The sequence below is a fragment of the Siphateles boraxobius genome, unplaced genomic scaffold (genome assembly GCF_051911475.1).
Source record: "Siphateles boraxobius isolate OS27281-9 unplaced genomic scaffold, OSU_SipBor_1 30, whole genome shotgun sequence".
Classification (NCBI taxonomy): domain Eukaryota; kingdom Metazoa; phylum Chordata; class Actinopteri; order Cypriniformes; family Leuciscidae; genus Siphateles; species Siphateles boraxobius.
This window is the reverse complement of record NW_027508920.1, coordinates 11,690,018-11,715,844: the sequence shown is the minus strand read 5'-3', so window position 1 is coordinate 11,715,844 and position 25,827 is coordinate 11,690,018. Positions and strand designations below refer to the sequence as shown.

Here is a 25,827-nt window from a genome sequence, read left to right as displayed (position 1 = left end):
TACAAATAAAAAACTAAATAAGTCAGAATCAAGTCACAAGGTGCAGAACAAATGTGTGGGGAACAAAAAGTGCAGGGAAACATTCAACATTCAAAACACAAGCCACAAATAGTTAAATTAGATAACCCTGAGTTATCAATAAATAAAATAAAAATAAAGAAATTATTAAAATAACGAAAGAATAGCCAGAATTGTCAACTTTGTCTTCTTAACTGCAGGGACAACAATAAACGCTAACATGAAAGCTCTAGCGTAAAGTTCCCATATGGAAAAGGTTTGAAAAAAACATCTGTGATTCTTATAAGTTCCAACAGAATATTCTAAGGGGCATGCTGCAAATTGCATAATATTTATGTAAGTAGTGATTATGATTCACAATGTGTCAAAATGATTGATGACTGTATAATTGATTAACCTCTTGACTAGGGCTGCACGATATTGGGAAAAAATTACATTGCGTTATTTTATATTTCTGCTATATATATCGCGATATGAAAACAATTTCACCAGATGACTTTGGAAAGAATGAATCATCTGAATGACAGGGGGGATTTTGTAATGGAGTAAATCTGCATAGAAACTATTATAGTTAACTAATGTAGTTAACTAGAGTTTAATAAATGGAACCTTATTGTAAAGTGTTACCGATTTGTTATGTCTCGTGAGTTCAGTGTTGGACAGATCAGTTGTTTTAACCATTCATTAACCGTGAATCGGTTCAAAGGAGTCATAGTTCGCGAATTGGAGGTGTCATTAACGGACCACGGCACAGGTTGTGTTGTGTAATTATCCCGGCAGTTAGGACATCGCACAAGATTTGTCTCAACACAGAAAACATTTCATCACTGGATAGATTTTTTTGTTTGTTTGTTTATTGAAAGTTTGGTTTATCTGAATGTGTGGGAACGCTTTTCAAAGATGATTTTTCTAGCACAATTTACAACCAGCGGTAGTTCAGGAAAAAAATGCATATCCGAATGCTTCATGTGAAACTTAGGTCTTCCAACCTTTTACCATTGTGTATTCTCAGATATTCAGTCAACTAATTCATTAATATGCGCGAGGGAGGAAGAGCAAGACAGTTTGAAAACGGTGAGAGAGCGCGCGACCGGGGCTCTCTCTCTCTGCTCGTTCTCTCAGTTTAACAAGCGCAGCAGTCAGTCATCTATCACTCATCGGTCAAATAACGCTTTGGCGGGACAAAAATACGCTTTGGCGGCCACCAGAAAATGTTCAATGCAGGAAGGACATTCTGACTTTATTTTGAATTCTCGTGTTCGTTAAAGCTCAGAAATAAGAGAAAGACCACTGATCTTTGTGTCTGCCCGGCTCACAGAAAACAACGCTCAAGTTCCAGTCTTCTTACGCTTGATGTTTAAACTGACAGGACTTAAAAACACATGTAAATGATAAACTTTCACTATATGATGGTTAAACTTTGCAATTAATCCGCGAATTGCAAGCGTTACGGGCCAGGGATCTGCTGGCCCGTATACCGATCATGAATCACGGATCAACTACAATCCCTAATGCCGAGTTCAGACCGCACGATTTTCTAAATAATCGGGTCACTTTTATTTTCACACTGCATGGCTATCTGGGGTAACATTCAGTTGCTGCTGTGTTCACACTGCACGATGGATCGGCGACAGGAGGTTTCACACTGCATGACTTTACAAAAGAAAGAATCGCCGACAACTTCTGCCTGGTCCGCAAACTACGTTTCACAACCAAACAAACGCGAGAAGTGATAAGGAAATAACGGAAGATCACGTGCATGTGCGTGAGACTGGAGTTCTCGCGCGACACTGAATTTATTATTAAAAATGATAGCCTACAAGAAGATTACAATCCAAATTGTCTGTGCGCTGATTTGTAGCAAAAATGATAAAAAAAAAATAAACAGTTTATGCAGGAAATGATTGGGAAGACGAGGGGAGCAAGGACTGTGTTTTGCAAAGAGAGTTGGGGATAAATAAATAATTTTGCAAATGTCCTGCTGTTGCTGCTGGCCATTCAAATGTTTGTGCTTTGTTTCTGTTTGATATGATTGTAAATATAGGCCTATCTATTAAAATACTAATATTCTGGTCTAACTCCACCCCGAACAGCCTGCTGTCCTGTATCTTGCTCTCTCATTGGCTGTCGGTCATCGCCGATGTAGTTTTCAGTCAGAACACATTCACACAGCAGGATTGTGAATCGCCGACAGGTCCGGATATTTAGCATGCCAAATATCTCACGGGCGTCGTGACTCGTCGGCGATTCTCTCAGATCGCGTCTTTGTTCATTCACACTGCATTATTGTCACTCGCGTGAACGAGCACCGATTTGCCTGTGATTTCGGGCATTGTCGGCGATTTCTCAAAACCTGTCGGCGAGCCAAAATCGGGGCTAAAAATCGTGCAGTCTGAGTTATAAGGCTGCTTACATCGCACATATCCTGCGATGTGACTATCGTGGATGCGCACATCGCGATATCGATGCTAAAACGATATATCGTGCAGCCCTACTCTTGACCTTGCCCCTCCACCTTCCCTAGCGATGACCTTGGGTATCCTCTGGGGATGAAAATGACCTGACCATAGAGTAATTGGCTAATGTGTATGATCTGGTGAGTAGAATATGTCTATTGATTAATTTTTGAACTTTGAAACAATGAAAGTCAGGTTTATTTTTGAGCTCTGATATCAAGTTGTGTCACATGCATCTCCCTCCAGGTTAGAGATGCACCGATTGATTGGCTTGTGACAGGAATTGGCCGATTTTCACGTGATCGGCCATGATCGGTGACCGGCCGGTAGGGCTGGGTACCGAGTTCGGTACTTTTTAGGTACCGACCGAATTGCCTCGATACTACCGAGTATCGAAACATGTCTTGTTTTTCGGTACCAAGTTTCGGTACCTAAGTGGTTAATCTCGTCAACGTCAGTGAAACAATAAGCATGCAGCATGATTGGCTGTGGCGGAAAAACACTAGTTTACGCGGCTGCCTAGAGACGTGGCTCGTCGCACGTGAGACTGTAGTGTGTGTGTGTGTGTGTGTGTGTGTGTGTGTGTGTGTGTGTGTGTAAGCGTCCCAACCCAGATAGATAGAAAATATGTGGAAATGATCAAAAGTGTACCTACCTATGTCAGAAGGCAACACAGTAAATCATAAGAAAAGCGCACAGAATACACTTGAGATTAGAAAGTTTATCCGTCTTCGACTGCAAGAACTGGAGCGCGTCACAAATGAACCGAAACTCAGCGTATAGGATACTTGCCTCACAGACATGAGGAATTGTCCTATATACGGTCAAAATATATCTATTTTTAAACGAAACAATTCGAAATAAATAGTTTGATTACCTAATCCATATAGGCGCGCGCGCACGTTCACTACTGCAGGAATGACGAGTCAGCATCGCAATAATCATCTTTGCTGCCAACACACTGTAAACACTTGTTCATTAATAAACAATTAAAATATCTCCTTGCTATCGTTTCCCGACACATCCATAATCATTAGGCTACTTTCGCCAGTGCTTTGCGGCAAGCTTCATGTGTGCTGAGCGCGAGGCATATATCTCGCCCCCCAGTAGCCTATATTTAATTAAATTCACATTTATTATAGCATTTTTCACAATACATATCGTTTCAAAGTAGCTTTACAGAAAATGCATGTGTCTAAATTTAGAGTGATCTGTTATCAGAGGTGACTGTGTGTAATGCATTTCAATTCATTTTCATTCAGTTTCATTGTTAAACAATGCATTAAGAAAAATGAGCTAATTGAAGTAAAGAATACATGTTGTTAAATGATTAGGAAACAGAAAACTTTAGCATTGGTGCTTTTTTACATACTCAAAATATGTGTAAAAAAGTCAACAAACTGACTGAAAAAATAAGTTGTTTTTTTTAGGTATTGTTATATTGTTAAAACTGGTTTCATAAAATTGGTATCGAATAAAGTATCGATCAGGAACCGGTATCGAAGTCAAGGTATCGGTATCGAAAATTTTGTTATGATACTCAGCCCTACCGGCCGGTCAGTCTGACATATTCCGATTTTATGCCGGTCAAATGCATTCGGGCGACGCGTGATTAACATCGCGCAACAACATCAGCATCACACGTGCACGCGGAACGTGTCCCGAATAACGGAGGTTTCACACCGTAAGCGTGAGCAGCGCATTTATTTTCCGCCATAAATGTTAATCAATGAGTGCATTCAGATTCACACCACGAGCAGGAGCAGCGGGTGATCAACGGTGAAGCGGGGTTTCGGCGCAGTCTATTTTTGCTGAGCTGCTCGCGCTCAATTTTAGTGAAAGCACACTTTTGATGGACAAACAAAATATGATTTCACACAAAAAGTGCCCAAAATGCACAGAATTTGCATGTCTGGTATGTTTTAACAGAACTGTTTGCGAAATAAAACTTGCCATTGATGTAACGTTACAAGTGATTGCAATAGGCCTGTGTGTGTTTGTGTGTGTGTGTGTTTTGAGAAATATCTTTAAACTTCAATCAAGGCTATATTTATTTTATTTTTATTTGCTATTTCTATATTATTGCCATTACCTGTTTTCATTCAGAAGTTAAAGTCACTTTTTTTTAGTTGAATATTGGAAGTGAAAATGGTTCTTCCATACCATAACACTGCACTTAGATATGTGTGAATTTCCCACACCAGGAGTAATAATTTATATAGTTCTAATTTATTTTATTTGTTCAAAAAATGTTCTATGTAAAATGTTCTATTAAAGAAAAGATAAATATTTGTGTTTGCTGTAAAGTGGTTAGAAACAATGAAATTGGAATCGACTAAAATCGGTATCGGCAGGCCAAACTCATGAAAAATCGGAAATCGGAATCAGCCAAGAAAATTGTAATTGGTGCATCTCTAGTATCTGCACACTTTTCAAGTCAAATGTAAGGCTTTTTTAGACCTTTTTAAGGCCTGAGGAAATCAATATTTTCAAAGTTTTGTTGTTGATAATTAGATGATATTTTACTGATTGTGTTTGTGTACTGGTACCATGGCTGGTTTAGGCCTGTTGTTGACAGCTGACTCACGAAGATATTCATATTTTTCCTATTCTATGCAGCGGTGAGTTCGCAGCAGTGAAAGAATTTTTTTAATTTTTTATTAAAGGGCAATATTTGCAACCTTAAATTGAGTTCCAGGGGCATTTTCACCCATATATGGACTTTTTTTAAATTTTATTTTTACTTAGAGGTATGCATCACCTTTTATATCAAATTCTAACATTCAAATTAAATTATATTAGAATAATAACACAATACCACTATTACCAGTTAAATTAAATCATTAAATCAAAATCCATCTTTGCAGTGCAGAGGAGACACAGAAGCATCAGAAATGGCATTAATATATTTACACTTCCATTTTCAATTGCATAAATAAAGCTATGCGATATTCAATTCTTTCAATTCTTCAATTCTTAATTCAATATTTAAATATGAACTGATTTCTAATTGTAACATTTTAATTACAGGATAGGCCTACTTTAAATATGAAACTAAATCACTGTCTCAGGGAGTCATTCATTCAACCGATTTCAAACGGCTGATTCATTCAGGAAGTGCAAGTGATTGTTTATTGAATCGCTAAAATGATTCGTTCAAAACGCGGATTTCAGTCAAGAAATCATCGCTGTCTTTTGCATCGATCGAGACTCTGCTACGGTTTCATTTTGAAATTCTCGTCAGGGAAATAAAGGGAAAAAACAATATTGGCAATATTGTTTATAAAATGTAGGCTAACTCACAATGTTCATTTAACTGTTATATAAAATAAATATAATTGCTATTGTGCACTCCTACATAGTTAAGGTAAAACAATGATTACAGTATCATAATAGACAATACACATCGCACACCACTACGCGCATAAAGAATGAACTTACAATTGAACTGAAATTAACCAGCTTTCTTCTCCTCTCCTGCTGTTTAGCGTGCAGGAGACAGACGTAGGCTAATCCTGGCGCGAATGTGACGCGACATGTCACGTGAACGAGCAAAACCACAAAGTACGAATAATAAATAAAAAAGGACGCTAATTAGATTAGTTTTAATTTGGAAACCATTTAGATATGCCCAAGTCAAATTGCCATTGAAAATTTAAGACCTTTCATTAGTAAAAATAAGACTTTTTAAGGCCTTACATTTTTAAAATCTAATTTAAGACTTTTTAAGGACCCGCGGAATGGAATGGAACGGAAAGGAAATTATTTTATTTGAAACAGGGACAATAATCAAAAAAACATTAAACTTGTTAAACAAGAGAATTGTATTCCAGGTTGTAGAAACCATTGGCCAGGTTGTAGACACAATTGCTAATTTCCACCTGTAGTCCCTGGGCAGGTATGACAAATTTAAAATTAAATAATAATTTCATAGGATTATGGATAGAGTGATGTCCATCTTAACTACAGATATACAGGTTTACAAAACCAAAACGGTGGAGACCTTTGCACTCTCTCTTTCACCCCTCCCCAACAAACACACAAACAAATTAACAGCATCTTAAACACATTATAGCACAATCCAACTCTAGACACTCATTCAAACACAACACACACACACACACACACACACACACACTCACACCATCTTAACGATGTGTGCAAACTTGCTTACTTGGCAACCAACTCTTTGCCAAGCCCGAAAAAGTGCGAAAATCTGTACATAAAATATGTTCCGTGGGAAGGGTATTCCACTGTCTCATGGCCACACATGAGAAGGAGGAGCTCCCAAATTGTGTTTTACGTTGTGGGAGGCTACACTCACCCCTTGTGACACTTCTAGTTGTTCGCATAGTTTTTTCGGCGCAAAGTGTTACAAACTTTTTCAGAGGGGGAGCAGTAGCACTATATATGATTTTATGTATCAAAGACACATTTGAGTGTTTTATTAGATTATCAAGACTAAGTAGATCATATTTGACCAGTATATGACAGTGATGATAGTGACGTGTTTTTTTATCATGAATCTTGACGCAGTTTTTATACAGGGATTCTATGGGTTTTATGACTGTCCTTGAGACCAGGATGTAATACAGTACAAAAGGTGGGAAATTATCATTGCATTTAAATATGTACTGGATGCAACAGTGGTGAGAGAGTTTCTTATGTACCTATAATTTACTAAGTTAAATTTCAATTTATTGCACATATTTTTAACATGACCTTTAAAACTAAGTGTCGAATCGAGAGTTACCCCCAGATATTTAAATGTATCTACATGTTTTATATATTGGCCACTTACTAAAATTTCCGGATAAGTATTAAGTTTAGACCGGTTTGTGAAAAACATAGTTACAGTTTTCTCAACATTTAATGTGAGGCATGAGTCATATAACCAGTCACTGACCTTGCTCATAACACTTGATAACTTTTTGGCTACTTCTGTTGCACTTCTCCCATGGGTATATAAAACTGTGTCATCAGCATAGATAACAATGTGTATGCCCTTGCAGACCAAAGGCAGGTCATTAATATACAAGCCAAACAACAGAGGCCCTAAAATTGATCCTTGTGGTACTCCATTTGCATTTATTTGCACACATTGTTTTCGATTTTTCAAGTAAGATTTTATCCAATTTTGGACATTTGTTGAAATATCGTATTTGGCCAGTTTGTGTATCAGTACCTCACGGTTAACTGTCTCAAAGGCTTTGCGTACATCTAAGAAGACTGCTCCCACCGCTCTTCCTTGATTTAAGCTAATTTTAATTTCTTCAAGGACGTCTTAAAGAAACTTCATTAAATTTTAATTTCCTGGTCTCAAGCTGACACCCTGTCCCTCCCACCCAGCAGTTTAGTTTAGATAAACAAAAAAATTACATTTTTAGAGAGTTGAAGAAGTCGCTCCTAACGGTTGTCCATACATCGTATGAATGGGGTTTACAAAAATCCAATAAGTTAAATACAAAAGATCCCAGAGTGTTTCTCTCTCACACCAGCCTTTGACAGTCTGTGAGTCAGAGGGGTGGGGTGTGTTATGAGACATTGCGAATGTTGTAATAATTATATTATTACAACATATGTAAAATGTAAATATATACATATTTGTAAAATAATTTGAAATTTAAAGTGTCACACGTCATCTCACCCATGTGAAATGTTCAATAATTCCTTAAGTAGCCTAATCTGTAAGAAAAATCACCACACCACAGGCCTATCTTCAGAGAGAGCTGACATACTGACAAAATTTAGAAAGCGTGAAGCCTCATGGGGACACCATTGATAAGCTGATTATAAGGTCCTTCTAATAGCCACCACATCTTATGAGAAAGAAGTTACTTGACAATTATGTGTGCTTCAGGAGATGAGACTCTGTGCATCATGTCACAGTATATGTAATGTTAGTCTGCTAACGCCTTTCCAGAGCCAAAGTTTTGTTCGTACTAAATTTTATTTCAAAGCTTAATCGTAAAAGTTTAAATATGACCTTTTAAAATGAAAAGATTGTTTAAATTAAATCTTTAAAGTTTTAATATATTTTTGTATCTTCTATTTATTTTTTAGAAGATTACTGTAATCAGGGGTGTCATGCATGGGGGGGGGGGGGGGGGGGGATGGCACAATCTGAGACGTTGCAATTGTTTTCTGACGGGTGATCTGGATCATGTTAGGAGGTGTCAGCGGGTTTCTCCCCCTGAAAATGTTTAAATTCTGGCTGTTAAACATACCATTTCAATGCAGTTTGGGAGGGACAGAAATACCTTAACGGAGCTAGCAGCAATCCTCCTCTATCTGAGGACCAGTGTTGTGCCTGAACGCGTTCATTGAACGCGTTCATATTTTGGGCGAACGTGAACTGAACGTACTGTATTACTGCCTGATGAGCGTTATTGTGAACGCATTCATTCTGGTGTCTGTGAACGCACGCTCTCTCATTTTAACTTCGTTCAATAGGGTGCCAGATTTCTATAGAGTATTCCAGGCGAACACCCGGATAAAACACGTACACGTAAACAGGCCTTAATATGTAGCGAAAAAAACACCCAATCTGGCAATGCAAGCCACCAGTGTCGCACCGCGGCCGCCGCATGCGTCATCGAAACAAAAAGCAGCATGTATGCTTTTGTAGTCGACAAAGCAGAGAGGAGGCGTCGTATCGAATGATCAGTTTTAAGACAAGGTCGGTGAGGATGGGAAAAATCTTACATTTCTGTGGAAACTTTGCCCGCCGATAAAATAACCGCTGTCTGTGTTGTATATGGGTTGTTGTGGCAATAATTAAAAAAAAAAAAAAAAATAGCTCGCAGCAACATATGGAAAAAAAGAACTATGAACTAGTTCATTTTTTGGAACCGTGAACCGTTACAGTTACAGTCAACCGTTAGTTCAAAATTGTGAAACATGAACTATGAACTGAACTAGTTCATTTTAAAATTTGTGAACTGAACTTTGAACTAGTTCATGTAGAAAGTGAACTTTCCCAACACTGCTGAGGACTAAGTTAGGCTATCTATTTTGTAAGTTTATGTAAAAGACAGGATGAAAGAACTGTAAGCTTAAATTCAAAAGCTTTTGAAGTCTACTTCATTAAAGCATGTTTACACACACACTGTAGGCCTACTACACATGATTTTAAAAACAGTACCATTGCAGTTTTTATGTTATGATTTTAAATTGGTATGTGACCTAAGAACGATCTTACATTAAAGGTACATAAAGGTGCTGAGGTCTGACTTTGTGGTGCTCTGAAATTAAGTTATTTTAATATTAAAATGTGATTAAGAACTTTGAAAGAAGTTTGACAGATGGCAGTGCTAAGGTTAACACTACCCCGTTTATTTGAAAATGGTTAATATTTGACAGAAATGTAAAAAAGTAATCAAATCAAATATTAGACTAGGCTAGCTATCGATAACGTTACACTGACACAACTTAAGTTAATGCTCTGAATTCGCAGCTAATATCAAATCCATAACTTTTTGATCAAGTTAAAATGTACAGGTCAACCACAAATAATCCCACTACCTTTTAATATCATCCGATAACTAATTCAATGCCGATTTGTTGCTTTAACCACTTACCACTTCAAGACCATCTGTAAAACATTGCCAGCTCAACGTGCGAGACGAGTGAGTTGCTTGAACATACACAACAAAGATTCTATAGATAGATTTGATATACACAGACACCATATTAGGAAAAAGGGGCGGGCTGATGCTGACTGATTTATTACACATCCAGAAGAATACATTTGAGTCGTTATAGGCTCTGGTAATTATGGAGCATAATAGGAATAAAGTTGTGACAAAAAAATTATCAGGGAGGAAAAATCTGAGGGGGCACGTTTGAATGGGTGACGCCACTGACTGTAATGATTTTGTTCAACGGTGACCTAAAGTATAATTTTTATTAAACAACGTCTGTTCAAAAACTTTAGATTGCTGAACACGTTAAAGAAAAAACTGTACTTAGTCGTCTTAAATCTCATTTTTGTAAAAATATTCAAACAGCATTTTTGTCCATGTTGGGTTTCAATTTTGATGGGGGGCTTTCCACAGCCATAATGATTTTTGTACTGTAACTGCATATTATATCCAGTACACCTAAACACGACCATCACAGAAAACTGCATTTTTACATTTACAAAAAAATAAAAAGATAATTTAATATAATTTCTAAGCTGTTTTGCGCACGCACGCACGCACGCACGCACACACAGTTGGTTCAATTAACACACACACACAGTTGGTTCCATAAAATTAACTAATCTCTATTTTTAAATTAAATTATTATAAATAAAGTATATAACTCAATTAATAATAATAAATATGTTACTAAAATGTATTCAAACAATTTAAACATAGTTTTAGCTAAATGAATATATATAAATAAAAAAATATATAGTTTAAGTTTTACCAACGAAACACTCCCAGATCCTTCAGGGATAAACTATACAGTGAAATGAATGCTTGAGATCCTCACAGAGACGGAGGAGTTACAGACCAGATGAGCCTATGGGCACAATGTGAGTTTTATTCATATTAATTCATTTAAAAGTATAATCTTAAAAGTTTAAATTAGATCTTTTAAAATTAAAAGACTGTTTAAATCAAATCTTTAAAGTTTTATAAAAATCATATCTTCCATTTATCTTCTTAGAAGACTTCTGTATGATATAAAGGATTAAATTTAACCTAAGGTATTATTTTTACTAAACAGCATCTGTTCAAAAACTGTGCTTAGGCGTCTTAGAACTTATTTATACAAAAATATTTCAAACAGTATTTTTGTCCATGCAACATTAAACATGTTGTCACAAAGTTTGTTGTTTAGTGGTGTCGTAGATTAAGTTGTATCTTTTAGAAAATCACCACATATTTTCAGAGACGCGATGTGCCTCTGTGGTCCATGACGCAGCATAAGTAAAGTTTTTCTTGAGCAAATATTTAATTTTACTCATCTTAATTCAAATCATGATCTTACTTTTTCTACGCTAGCTATGATCTATTGCACGTATAAGGTGTATATCATTTTTACTTTTCGTGTATCTCCTGAACTATCCTTAATCTGTGTGGAAACACACATGGTGAAACCCTTTTACTGAGAATATACTATCGGTTATCTACTCAAAATATATGTAGAACTTTTAAATGTTAGCATTTGTTGATGCGACAGACTGTCTGTTGGCCAAATGAACAGACTTTGGGGAGAGCTGATGATACTATAGCAGTAACCATGCCCTTTGACCTCCTAGATGTTGGAGGCTTTTTTTGTTAAATACCCTACAATCACTTATCAGTGTCTCCTCTCCATCAGTAAGCTGGTGTGTGGTGGGCGTTCTGGCGCAATATGGCTGCCTTCGCATCATCCAGGTGGATGTGCACATTGGTGGTGGTTGAGGAGATTCCCCCTTCAATGTAAAGCGCTTTGAGTGTCGAGAAAAGCGCTATATAAATGTAATGAATTATTATTATTATTATTACAAGTTAGTCCTTAATTTCAGATTTTCAGACAAAACAGCATTTTTCACCCGAGTGGATCTACACATGAGAGGTCTTCAGAAGTCATAACTTCAATGGGTCTGAGTCCTGAGAATATTTAATTTCCCTTAAAAACCAAAGATTAAGCTAAAGGACACTAATTTCCAGCGTTCCCCCCAAAATCAAATACTCTATATGATTTGAATTACACTTTTTCAAAGGATAATCTTGCTTTAAAGTTTGAACACAAATTTAAAAGCATTTCTTCATATTTGCTGTGTTGACACAATGCCATTAATTGGTACTTTTTCTTTTATAAAATGTACTTTTTCTTATTTCTACAAAGGTTCAATTTCAAATAATTTCCTAGCAAGTATAAAGTAAAAAATATGATAAATATGTCTGATGCAATGTTTTTAAGAAATAGGTGTTGCAAAACTCCAAACAGTTCTTCACACAATGACAGCATTAAGGATGGTGAACGGTTTAGGTCAATTTTTAAAAACGGTGCATGTGTAAGGTAGTTTTCCAAATTACCCCAAAATTAAATACTGTTTTACACTTTTCAAAGGAGAATCTAGCTTTAAATTTAGAATAAAAAGTTAAAACCAAACATATCTTCATACCTGACACAATGCCATTAACTGGTCCTTTTTGTTTTATAAATTTACTTTTCTTATTTCTATGAATCATGCTACCAAATACGTCTGACACAATGTTTTTAAGAAAAAGCAGTGTTTTAAAATACAACTAAACCAGATTTTTTTTCTTTTGACAAACCTACAGATATGCTTGTTGATTACTAGGTTTCAGGCATAGTGCAAACATGCAATGTTCGAGAAAGCTAATATTGGTGTAATCTTTGCGAGGTCTCTCCCACAACGCACAACTTCGTGTTGGGTGATCCAAGCATAGCTTTACCAAAATAAAATATTATGGAAGTCATTTTCAAACTGTAATATTTTATTTATTAATATTATGGTTTCATATTGATTTCAAGTTTTAGTTTGTTTGTTATTAACTAATACCTTTATTTTTTAACTAACAATTCAACATCCAGCACAAAATTAAAGAGATGAATGAGCTAAGGATGTTCTCTGACCCCAAATAAACAGATAATGGAATGTTCACAGTCTACAATATAAAGTTAGATATTCTCCTACATAGTATGTGTAAATAATTGTGCTTAAATATTTGGGTGTATTTTTACACTGCAACATATTTTGTCACACTGTGGTGATGCAAGTACCACACCCTTGTAAAGCCTATGGACTAACTTTAAAACATAATATTTATACTGGAATCACATCTGTCCAAAACATCCATGTAAGATTCAAAAAGACCAAATCACTAAGAAAAGAGGGTTGAAAAGCCCTGTTTATAATAAATACACAAAAGTTAGCAAATTATGGTTTTATTACTCCACTAGATTTAGTCATCTTCTTCAGATAACAGATGACACTGTTTCACATTTTGTATGCTGAACTGTATACGTTTTAGGTGAGGACTTTTATTTGAGAGCTGTCATTCAGTATTTATAGGAATAAATTAAAATTAAGAATTTAAATTTCTTAGATGCGTGTGTTTTTTAGATGCATCGAAGGCCTTTGATCGAATTACTTATGCTAAGTTATTTATTAAATTGCAAGAAAGAGGGGTTCCCCCCGTATCTGATAAGAATCCTACATTTTTGGTATACATCAAACCTTAAAAGTTCAATATGGTAAGAATGTATCCGAACCGTTTTATATGACGAATGGGGTTCGGCAAGGGGGGATATTGTCACCTCTTCTTTTTAACCTGTACATGGATGGTCTTTCTTTAAAGTTAAATAATTGTAAGACTGGATGTGTAATAGGTATTAGTCTCATTAAACATTTGATCTATGCTGATGATTTAGTTGTGTCTCCCTATAGTGCAGGATTGCAACAGCTACTTCAAGTTATGATTTGCAGCATGATATTAAATTTAATTTTAAAAAGAGTGTGGTCATGATTGTTAAAACCAAAGAGGACCTTAAGCTAAATTTTCCTTCTTTTTATATAGATAACCAAGTCTTAACTGTGGTAAATAAAGTAAAATACTTGGGTCACATCATTAGAGATGATTTAAATGATGACAATGATGTGCAGCGTCAGTGCTGTAACTTGTATGGTCAAGCTTATGTAACCGTTTCCCAAAGCCAAGGGTCAATAACCACACTCCGGAGGAGCCGACACTAATCAGGCGAGGCAACAGATAATATAAAATCTCTTCTTTTTATTTATAAATTAATAGCACTTAAAACAGCATCAGAGTGACTCCGGGTTCTTTACTTCACTCCAGCATGTCCCGCATGGGCCTCCGACGAGGGGAACTCTGGCCAGCAGGAGGTCGAGAGGGTCTGTGACGGCTGACAGCGAAAGGTAAGAAACAGAGAATGGGTTTTTGGCTCGTAACGTTGGCACAGCCGTGCGCTCCCTTTCCTTGCAGGATGGCGGAGGCGAAACACCGCCTCGGAAGACCAGATCTCTCCTGTCCACCGGAGGACAACAGGTGGGTAACAGTATCAAGCTTTCTCAGCTCCTCAAAGAGTAACATATTGAACGCAGCAGCCAGCAGTCTCTCCTTCAGAGTAATGGCTCACAGGGTCTCTCAGCTCGTAGAGCGGCAGCAGATCGAATGCAGCAGTCAGCAGACTGTCCTTCAGGGTAATGGTTCACAGGATCTCTCAGCTCGTAGAGCGGCAGCAGATCGAACGCAACAGTCAGCAGACTCTCCTTCAGAGTAAAGCCCCGTTCACACCGCCAGCGACTTTGTCGCTGTATGTCGCTAGGCTCTCTACTGTCAAGTCGCTTGTGGGCGTACTCTAATGTTACTGGTAGACTGCACGTCTGGCCATATCTATACAAAATACCATCACAAGTGATATATACAACTATACAATTTTAATTTGACTATGAATTAGGCTCAAAAGAAACAGTATATGCTGTTATTTGCTGGGAGAGTGTTTTTATATTATCACAGCAGTGTTCAGTAGATTAAATAATTTACAAGATTAACGATCAACAAATTAAACTCACTCATACTGTCATAAATTACTAAAACGTCATTTGAATTTGACAAATAATCGATTTTCTTGTCCCTAATAGACAACATAATGCAGGGGAAACTTTAAAATGAACTGCAGCAGTGCTAAACTTGCATCATAAAACTACACCACTCGAACTATAAATGTATGAATTAAACTCACTGAGATGTCGACAGTTTCTTTTCCATGCATCATTTTATTATATCCATATATGTGGTTACAGTCAAATCATATAAAACACGCGGCAGTCAGCAGACTCTCCTTCAGAGCAATGAATGGTTCACAGGATCTCTCAGCTCGTAGAGCGGCAGCAGATACAACACTAGTCAGCAGACTCTCCTTCAGAGTAATGGTTCACAGGATCTCTCAGCTCGTAGAACGGCAGCAGATCGGACGCAGCAGTCAGCAGACTGTCCTTCAGGGTAATGGTTCACAGGATCTCTCAGCTCGTAGAGCGGCAGCAGGTCGAACACAACAGTCAGCAGACTCTCCTTCAGAGCAATGGTTCACAGTATCTCTCAGCTCGTAGACCGGCAGCAGATCAGACACAGCAGTCAGACTCTATGCACACGGAACACAATCGTGAGTATGAAATCCAACCGTTACTAACCGGCTCTTTCTCCTCTCCGGACAGACGGTGAGGGTGCAGCAGTCAGCAGACTCTTGGCTCTTTCTCAGGACAGACGGTGAAGGCGCAGTGGCGGACGGCAGAATCTCTCTGTTCACAGAACAGCAATGGTGAGTACAGAATCAAGCAGTTAACAACTGAGTCTTCTCTTACGACAGGACAGCAATAGCAGGATGCAGCGGTGGACGGCAGAATCGTTCTGTTCACAGAACAGCAATGATGAGTACAGAATCCAGCAGTTAACAACTGAGTCTTCTCTTACCACAGGACAGCAATAGCAGAATGCAGCGGCGGACGGCAGAATCTCTCTGTTCACAGAACAGCAATGTTGAGTACAGAGTCCAGCAGTTAACAACTGAGTCTTCTCTTACCACAGGACAGCAATAGCAGAATGCAGATCTTCCCAACAACACACAGAGCTAAACTTCTCCTTCCTCAAATATGACATCAGGTGGTTGTAACCTGGACACAACTTTACAGTCAACGGATCAGATTAGAGTTTTGATACTCCACTGGTTCGGCTTCCCCAAACAAAGATCATAGAATGATGGTATTGATTGGTCTCCCACACTCATGCATGCATCAATACTATAACTCTTTACACGTGCTCACTTCACACTTTCAGACACTGCAATGCCACATCACCTCTCATGAACAACAGGCCTTCACTCCATCTTTGCAGGGGCAGACAATCCACCGATGGCTTTCTACACGGGGTATCAGGTATCAAACTTCACCTTATATGTGCCTCTTCCCGCATGTGCTCACCAATAACGGCCTGATTAGTGTCCACAGCTGGCGCTCGTCGACACTGGTGGCCATGACATGCCACCGGAACCGTCCCTGTGCTACACCGGAAGCTGCTCCCCCATGCAACAAGTTCCGGTTTTAAGGTTTCTATTTGTCTCACCCGGTGACACCCTCCCTCACCAATCCGTTCTAGTCCCGAGAACGGGGGCCCAACTCCCATTCCCCGTACCTCGCAGGAGGCACCCCCTGGGTCTCTCGTTGCGAACGTCTAAACGGCACAACCGGTTCCTCTCTCCTTGGCTCAGCAGCGGGGACTAAAGGAACCATAGCCCAACCCATCCAAGATGGTCCGGGGGCCACTGGGGCTGGCGGGGCTTCGACCACTTGCCTTGGGTAGTTGGGACAGGCTGAAGCAAGTTACGGTGCAAGATCCTCACAGGCCTGGGTCTTCCCTCCGGACGAACAGCATAAACGGGCTGATCAGGGCTCTGTCGTCGCTCCACCACATATGGTACGGTCTCCCACCGATCGCTGAGCTTCACCTTCCTTTGGCGCTGATTATCGCGCGCCAGCACCCGCTCACCAGGCAGCAAGGGGGCCTCTCGAGCGGTTCGATCGTACAGGCGTTTGTTCTTCTTAGCAGCTCTATTGAGATGTTCAGAGACCATCATAAGCGGCATGAAGCTGTCGATGTTCCCACTCCGTTGTGGTGGCGGGCTCTCCAGTCGCAGCAGTTCCCAGTAGCAAATCCATAGGCAAGCGTACGTGCCTTCCAAACATCAGGTAAGTGGGGGTGTATCCCGTGGTGCTGTGAACGCTATTATTATAAGCCTCTACCAAGGCAGGGAGACCATCCGTCCATTGATTCTGATGGTCCGTATCCAAGGTCCCCAACAAACTCAACAACGTCTGGTTAAAGCGCTCGCACCCACCATTTCCCTGGGGATGGTATGGAGTGGTGTGGGTCTTCCTACACCCGTACAGTCGACACAACTCTTGGATCACACGGGACTCGAAATTCGCCCCTTGATCCGAATGGAGGGTTTCGGGGCACCCAAAGGGCTGGAACACGGTTCTCCAAAGGGCATTCGCCGTCGTGGTGGCCGTCTGATCCAGAGTCGGGAGTAGCCCAGGCATACTTCGTGAACAAATCCGTCACTACCAAGATGTTTTGATACCGATCCATCGGGCGACTCAAGGTCAGAAAGTCCATAGCCACCATATGTAATGGGGCCTGAGGCCGTACCGGAACTACGGGGGCCCTCACTTCTCTCCTGGCTTTAAACAAGGTACAGCGGGGGCATTCCTGTACATACCTCCCCATGGACTCTTCCATTTTGCCCCAGTAGAAGTGCCTACACAACAAGGACACTGTTCTCTCCTTCCCTTGATGCCCCAGCAGGTCATGGTATGCCTGGAGCAGGGATTGAACTTGGGTTTCTGGCACCACCACTTGATGTACAGCCTCATGAGTCCTTGGATCCTGAATAGATCAACAGACCACTCCATCTCGCAGACACAGCCGCCTCCAGTGCCCCAGAAGTTTCCTGTGAACCCTGATGCTCCACTGCTCCAGGTAATGTACCTTGCTCCAGGTAAGTTCGCAGGGTGGCCAGCCCTTCGTCCTCCCCCTGTCGTTCCCTCCAGCGTTGCGAGTCCCATCCCCAACTAGCCGGGACCTCTTCCAACTGCGCTCCAGGCGCCTCTATCACTCCCACCATCAGCCCCTCATCCAGTTCCACCTCCAGGTGTTCTCCAGCTCTGGCCACAGGTAATCGGGACAGGACATCGGCGTTGACGTGATCACGACCTGGCCGATACTGCAGCTGGTAGTTGAAGTTGGCGAGTTGGGCCACCCACCTCTGCTCTACCGCTCCAAGTTTAGCCGTCTGGAGGTGAACCAGCAGGCTGTTGTCAGTGACCACGAATACCTCAGCTCCCCATAAGTAGTCCTTACATTTCTCACATAAGGCCCACTTTAGGGCCAACAGCTCGATCTTGAAGGAGCTATAATTTGCGTCGTTCCGCTCCGCTGGATGGAGACTCCGGCTGGCATAGGCAATAACCTTCTCCACTCTGTTCTGCCGCTGGGCCAGTACCGCCCCAGCCCCATATTACTGGCATCCGTATACAGGACAAATGGCTGAGTGAAATCGGCATAGACCAGAATAGGGGCCTTCAACAGCTCCTGTTTCAGCCTCTGAAAGGCTATTTCACACCCTGGGCTCCAGACTATCAAAGGGGAACTTCGGCCACGTGGACGAATTGAACCAGCAAGCAGTTGGTTTAAGGGCTTAGCAATCCGGGAGAAATCCTTGATGAAGCACCGATAGTATCCCACGAATCCCAAAAAGGACCTCACATGCTTCACCCTTTTAGGGGAATCCCAGCCTTGCACAGCAGACACCTTATCCGGGTCTACGGCCACTCCCGCAGCACTCACACGATGGCCCAAGAACTTGACCTCCTTCCGACCCCCAGGCTGGAGTTTCAACCCATACCTCTCCATGACTCGGAATACTTGCTCCAGATGTAACAGGTGGGAATCAAAGTCAGGTGAGTAGACGATCACGTTGTCTAGATAGACCAGAGTGGAGTCCACCAACTGCCCTCCCAGGCATCGCTGCATCAGCTGTTGGAACGTGGCGGGGGCGTTGCAGAGTCCGAAGGGCATCCGATCCCACTCAAATAACCCAAAGGGCGTAGTAAAGGCGGTCTTCTCTTGGTCTCTCCCTTCCACCTGCACCTGCCAGTATCCGCTTGCAAGATCAAGGGTAGAGTACCAGGCGGTGTGTGTTAGGCTAGTAAGGGAGTCTTCAATCCTCGACTGGGGAAAAGCGTCCTTTTTGGTGACCTGATTCAGCTTGCGATAGTCTACACAGAATCTCCAAGAGCCGGTTTTCTTGCGCACCAGCACAATCGGGGCTGCCCACAGACTGCAGCTCTCCCGAATGATTCCTCGTTCTAGCATCCCCCGCAACAAGGTACGGATCTCGGAGTACAAGGTTGGAGGGACCGGACGGTACCGCTCTCGACTAGGCATGGCATCCCCAGTAGTTATCGAGTGCCTCACCACATCCGTGCATCCATAATCCTCATCGTGCGAGGAGAAAGACGTGCTGCCACTTGGCCAGAAAATGCTGAAGCTGGGACGTTTGTTCTTCTCCTAAGCCCTCGCCCTGCAGTGATTCACCCTGAAGATGAGCCGGCATACTCCTCCCAACAGAACCAGACCGAGGCTCTCCCGACGTCAGGGCTACTTCGACCACTGTTGCGCTCACTTGACAGAAACGGACCTCCTGCCCTTCTCTCACCTGGTGAGGACTCACCGGCGTAATGCGAGCCAACCGTTGGTGACGGAACAGATGTACTGGATACGTGTTCACGTTCCTCACTCGTACTGAGGCTCGGCCTCGACAGGCCACCGCTAACCCTCGAGCCACCTCTACACTCTGACACTCCCAAAGGGGCTCCACAAGGACCCAATCTTCTGGACCATAAGTCCGAGTGGGGAGACAAACCCAGACTACCGCCTCGCTTCGGGCCGGAACGGAGATAGCATACCGAAATGGCACTCGTCCAACGTCCTCTCGATCTTGTTGGAAACTTCCGGCCTGTACTCGCCGACAATCCATAACAACACGCTCCCAGTCTTGCTTCTCGGCCAAAGAAGTGGTACGAAGGGGCCTGGCTCGAAAAAATTCCTTCCAACATTCCATCAGCACGTTCATCCCCAGCAAGGCTTGATGCGCCCCCAAGCAAGAGTCTCGGACAACAATTACTCAATAGTCTATCCTTCAGAGCAATGGCTCACAGGTTCTCTCAGCTCGTAGAGCGGCAGCAGATCAGACGCGGCAGTCAGCAGACTCTCCTTCAGAGCAATGGATGGTTCACAGGATCTCTCAGCTCGTAGAGCGGCAGCAGATCGAACACTAGTCAGCAGACTCTCCATCATCCGGTTTTAAGGTTCCTATTTGTCTCACCCGGTGACACTAATATGATTGCTCGTAAATTTTATGTGTACAGATGATGTTAAATAGCTCTATTTACTGCATACTGTACTTCTCTTTATACAGCCCACTTGTGGTGTAAATATACTAATGCTAAAATGAAAAAGCTCCAGGTGGCATTTAATGATGCGCTAACAATTTTGCTTAAAATCCCAAGGTGGACGCCAAATGTTTGTATCTAATAATGTATCCACTTTGCATGCTGTCTTAAGGAAGTATATGTATAATTTCATATGTCGGTTGAGTGATTCAAAAAAATTTATCATATTGGTCTTAAATAATATTATATTACGTGATACGAGTTATCTTTCCTGTTTGGCATTGGAATGAAAGCTTGTATGTCTTTTACATTTTCTATAATAAATGTTAAAATGTATGAAATGTACTACTGTCAAACATTTATTTTTGTCATAGTCTTTCTGTTTGAGAATGTTTGACTAATTTGATACTTTGTTTAGTGCATCTTTCCCTTTATCTATGATGTATAATCACACAAAGTATTAACACGAAAAGTAAGTCCATGCTGTTTTACACTTAAACTATTATGACAGAATCACATCTGACTATTGCACTGAGAGATGAGAGAAGATAAAGCTTGAGGCTGTTAAACAAAGTTCCACACTATGGTAAAGCTCAGAGCTGCCAACTCTCACGCATTCACCCCTTTTCACACGCTCTCACGCCATACATCCATTTTCTCACGCTGAGAAAAATTGCTACGCAAAGAGGACGCTGACACCGTGACAGACAAGATAGAGCAGGTTACTTTTGATATCAAACCAATTTTCAGCTCTCAGATCCTGAAATTCTGTCAATTTTATTACGAAATTCAAACAATAAATACCGTTTTGGCGCTTTTAGTTGTGACGTGACAGATAGCTAGCGCCTGGCGGCACATGGACCGATAATCTAATAGCCTACCAGTCATTGCACACACACCCTCAGCTTATGAATACATTTTAATCACTATGCTGTTTAACTGGTAGAATCTTAACATAGGCTACAGTGAATATAGGCTAATCACATAAGAAGATGGCTAGATGTTACAATTATGTGTGGTTGGTTACTACCAATCATGGACACTCCGTGGTTTACTGGCTATGATGCACCTACAAATACAGAAAGTGGCATAAATACTTTATTTTTTACATGAATGTTATTGTGATGTTATTGCTGCAGTGACACCATAAATGCACCTTGTGAATACATCTTAATCACTATGCTGTTTAACTTGTAGAATCTTAACATAGGCTACAGCGAATATAATCACAGATAAGAAGATGGCTAGATGTTACAATTATATGTGGTTACTACTAATCACATACATTCCATGATTTACTGCATGGATTAACCTTTGATCGATAATTAATGACTGCACTTAATTGCTTATCGATAATAATTAATTATCGAAGTAAAAATCGTGTGGGCTGAAGTAGGGCAGACTCTGCGATTTAATGAGGTCTGTGAAAACTGAGGGAGGAAGAAGGTACGGGTCGGTATCCAAACCTGCTATCTCCAACTTCTCCAAATACCGCTCTTTGTGAGCACCTACCAGATGCCCTACCTCGACCGATAACAGCACTACAACTTCTTCAATAGAAGACATGACGTTTATTGGTAACGTTATCTATTTTAAACTATTTAAAACTAATCAAACTTCCCGCTCGTCTACTACTGTTTAGCCTGTGCGTCCAGCGATTTTGCCGTCCAGCATGGCGTCGTCACGTGTTTGCAAAGGCTCTATAGATCTTCGCACCCCATGAACCCCAATGACACATATTTAATTACACGAATTAAGCATACAATTGATGTATTATCGAAATATCAAACATTTTAATAACGAGCGCTTATTTAACAAAAGGCAAGTAAAATGACCAGGGCTACATTTTAGACACACACATACCTCTGAAGGGATAGAAAAGTCCTTGGGACTTGGTACCCGATTACTCGCAAGATGTAACTTGCATTGGTCATCGACAAGGCCGAAGTCCACCATTCTCAAGGAAGGAACAGTAGCCTACCTGTGTGGCTCTTGTGTCGCTGTCCTCAGCTCATTGCAGTAACGTTAGCCTAACTGTGGGGTCACACACTGGACAAGAAGCGCAGCGCTGTGCCGCGTCGAGGTATCGCACACTGGGCACGCACTTCTCAGTTTATGGCCAGCAATACTGTTATGTATAAGGACATTATGGAATTAAGATAATGTCCGTACTATGTTATGATTGTAGGCTACTGTACAATTAAATACACTCGTTGCTGACTTTGCAGTCTGAAAACTTTACCTCAGAGCGTCCGTTAACTGAATGAATTGAGAATATCAGCTGAAAATCTGATAACATCAGCAATTTTCATTCAAGCAGCTGATATCTGTAAATTAATATAAAACTAAATGTATATTGCAGCACAGGGTTAAATCAGTATATACATTAATGACGATTTGAGACAAATACATTTAAAAAAGACGCGGCGCTGCGCTGCTCGTTCGGTGTGCGTCGTCCTTAAGTCACACGTGGGCTAGAAGCCGCTGATTGGTTGAGAAGCTTTAATTCAAAGCTTTCCTTGGGCTGCTTATTGGATGAACTGCTAGGGCGGGCCCGGACCTAAAATGGTTGGGCCTGGGCCAAATGGTAGCGCGGCTAGCGCCGCGGTTGGGCACACGTATAGATTAGATGTGTCCGTGGTTGATGGCCAACCAACCTCCCGGAGCCAGAATCAAGCCCTGGCAGCATGGCGGGGAAATATATTCAACCCACTTTGATTTTTGCACCACAAAAATATACACTTGCGTCCCATGATTGTATCTCTCCTCTACTACGCGATATCACAGTTTGACATGTCTGTCATTGGAAAGATCCACGTGGTGTCATGAATAATTAAGAGACAATGTCTTCTCATAGGATATAAAAACTCAGTCTCATTAATAACAAAAATAGTGGAAAAAAACTACAATTTAACCATTTTCACCCCTTTTGTCCATGTTTTATGGGGGGCTTTCCATAGCCATAATAATTTTTGTACTGTAACTGCATATTATATCCCGTACACCTAAAGACGACCATCACAAAAAAATGCATTTTTACATTTTCAAAAAAATAAAATAAAAAATAAATAAGCTGTTTCGCACACACACACACACACACACACACACACACACACACACACACACACACACACACACACACACACACACACACACACACACAGTCTTGCCTGCACTCGAGACGGGGACGTGAGCTCCACTGAAAGGCTTCTTTCCTATTGGTTGTCGCTCGCGAAAATCGCTTCTCATTTGCATAAAGTTGAAATTTCTCAACTTTTGTCGCTTGTCTCTTTTCGCTTGACACGCCCACATTCTGTCGCCATCGGTCACTGTCGCTTGTGTCGCCGGGTGTCACTGGCGGTGTGAACCGGGCTTAATGGTTCACTGGATCTCTCAGCTCGTAGAGCGGCAGCAGATCGAACGCAGCAGTCAGCAGACTGTCCTTCAGGGTAATGGTTCACAGGATCTCTCAGCTCATAAAGCGGCAGCAGATTGGACGCGGCAGTCAGCAGACTCTCCTTCAGAGCAATGAATGGTTCACAGGATCTCTCAGCTCGTAGAGCGGCAGCAGATAGAACACTAGTCAGCCGACTCTCCTTCAGAGTAATGGTTCACAGGATCTCTCAGCTCTTAGAACGGCAGCAGATCAGACGCAGCAGTCAGCAGACTGTCCTTCAGGGTAATGGTTCACAGGATCTCTCAGCTCATAGAGCGGCAGCAGGTCGAACAGAACAGTCAGCAGACTCTCCTTCAGAGCAATGGTTCACAGGATCTCTCAGCTCGTAGAGCGGCAGCAGATCAGACACAGCAGTCAGACTCTATGCACACGGAACACAATCGTGAGTATGAAATCCAACCGCTCCTAACCGGCTCTTTCTCCTCTCAGGACAGACAGTGAGGGTGCAGCAGTCAGCAGACTCTTGGCTCTTTCTCAGGACAGACGGTGAAGGCGCAGTGGCGGACGGCAGTATCTCTCTGTTCAAAGAACAGCAATGGTGAGTACAGAATCAAGCAGTTAACAACTGAGTCTTCTCTTACTACAGGACAGCAATAGCAGGATGTAGCGGCGGACGGCAGAATCGTTCTGTTCAGAGAACAGCAATGGTGAGTACAGAATCCAGCAGTTAATAACTGAGTCTTCTCTTACCACAGGACAGCAATAGCAGAAGGCAGCGGCGGATTGCGGAATCTCTCTGTTCACAGAACAGCAATGATGAGTACAGAATCCAGCAGTTAACAACTGAGTCTTCTCTTACCACAGGACAGCAATAGCAGAATGCAGCGGCGGACGGCAGAATCTCTCTGTTCACAGAACAGCAATGGTGAGTACAGAGTCCAGCAGTTAACAACTGAGTCTTCTCTTACCACAGGACAGCAATAGCAGAATGCAGATCTTCCCAACAACACACAGAGCTAAACTTCTCCTTCCTCCAATATAACATCAGGTGGTTGGAACCTGGACACAACTTTACAGTCAACAGATCAGATTAGATTTTTGATACTCCACTGGTTCGGCTTCCCCAAACAAAGATCATAGAATGATGGTATTGATTTGGTCTCCCACACTCATGCATGCATCAATACTATAACTCTTTACACGTGCTCACTTCACACTTTCAGACACTGCAATGCCACATCACCTCTCGTGAACAACAGGTCTTCACTCCATCTTTGCAGGGGCAGACAATCCACCGATGGCTTTCTACACGGGGGTATCAGGTTTCAAGAGCAATCCTATAAAGCCCAGTTCCTTCCTTGGTCTCTAAGACTCACAACGAGAGAGACAACACACGCTGCCAGCCAGCACACATCAGTATTCAGAATGTTCTTGGTAAATCTTCATAACATCCCCTTTCGTGTGTTGATGCAACAAAGTGTCCTTAACTTCTCTCCTTGGTAACAGCATGGATCTTCAATGCTGCCCTTAATCACTCTGTTCCCTCAGTTCCATATGTCGGGCACTCACCCATCTTCAATGTGTAAACATCACCACACTTGTATGCACTGCGGTTGTTGCTTTCTGCTGTCTGCTGTCTGCTGACAAAAACGCCCAGGGAACCCAACGTGGAAACCCAAGCACCAAAAAAACAACACACCTTATCTCTTCAAACTTAGCCTTATATTTGCCTCTTCCCGCATGTGCTCACCGATAACGTTCTGATTAGTGTCCACAGCTGGCGCTCTTCAACACTGGTGGCCATGACATGCCACCGGAACCGTCCCGGTGCTACACCGGAAGCTGCTCCCCCGTGCAACAAGTTCCGGTTTTAAGGTTCCTATTTGTCTCACCCGGTGACACTAATATGATTGCTCGTAAATTTTATATGTGTACAGATGATGTTAAATAGCTCTATTTACTGCATACTGTACTTCTCT

At 41.4% G+C, this 25,827-nt stretch overlaps 2 long non-coding RNA genes across 2 annotated transcripts; both read left to right on the top strand.

Annotated features, from left to right (window-relative positions):
* The first annotated feature begins 14,146 nt into the window (after positions 1-14,146).
* On the top strand, positions 14,147-15,946 carry LOC143757443 (uncharacterized). The gene is made up of 3 exons (XR_013210538.1): positions 14,147-14,358; positions 15,702-15,761; positions 15,919-15,946. It is a non-coding gene; the product is annotated as an uncharacterized LOC143757443 (long non-coding RNA).
* Positions 15,947-24,632: 8,686 nt separating this feature from the next.
* On the top strand, positions 24,633-25,484 carry LOC143757441 (uncharacterized). Its single transcript, XR_013210537.1, has 3 exons — positions 24,633-24,773; positions 24,822-24,995; positions 25,129-25,484. It is a non-coding gene; the product is annotated as an uncharacterized LOC143757441 (long non-coding RNA).
* Positions 25,485-25,827: the final 343 nt, after the last annotated feature.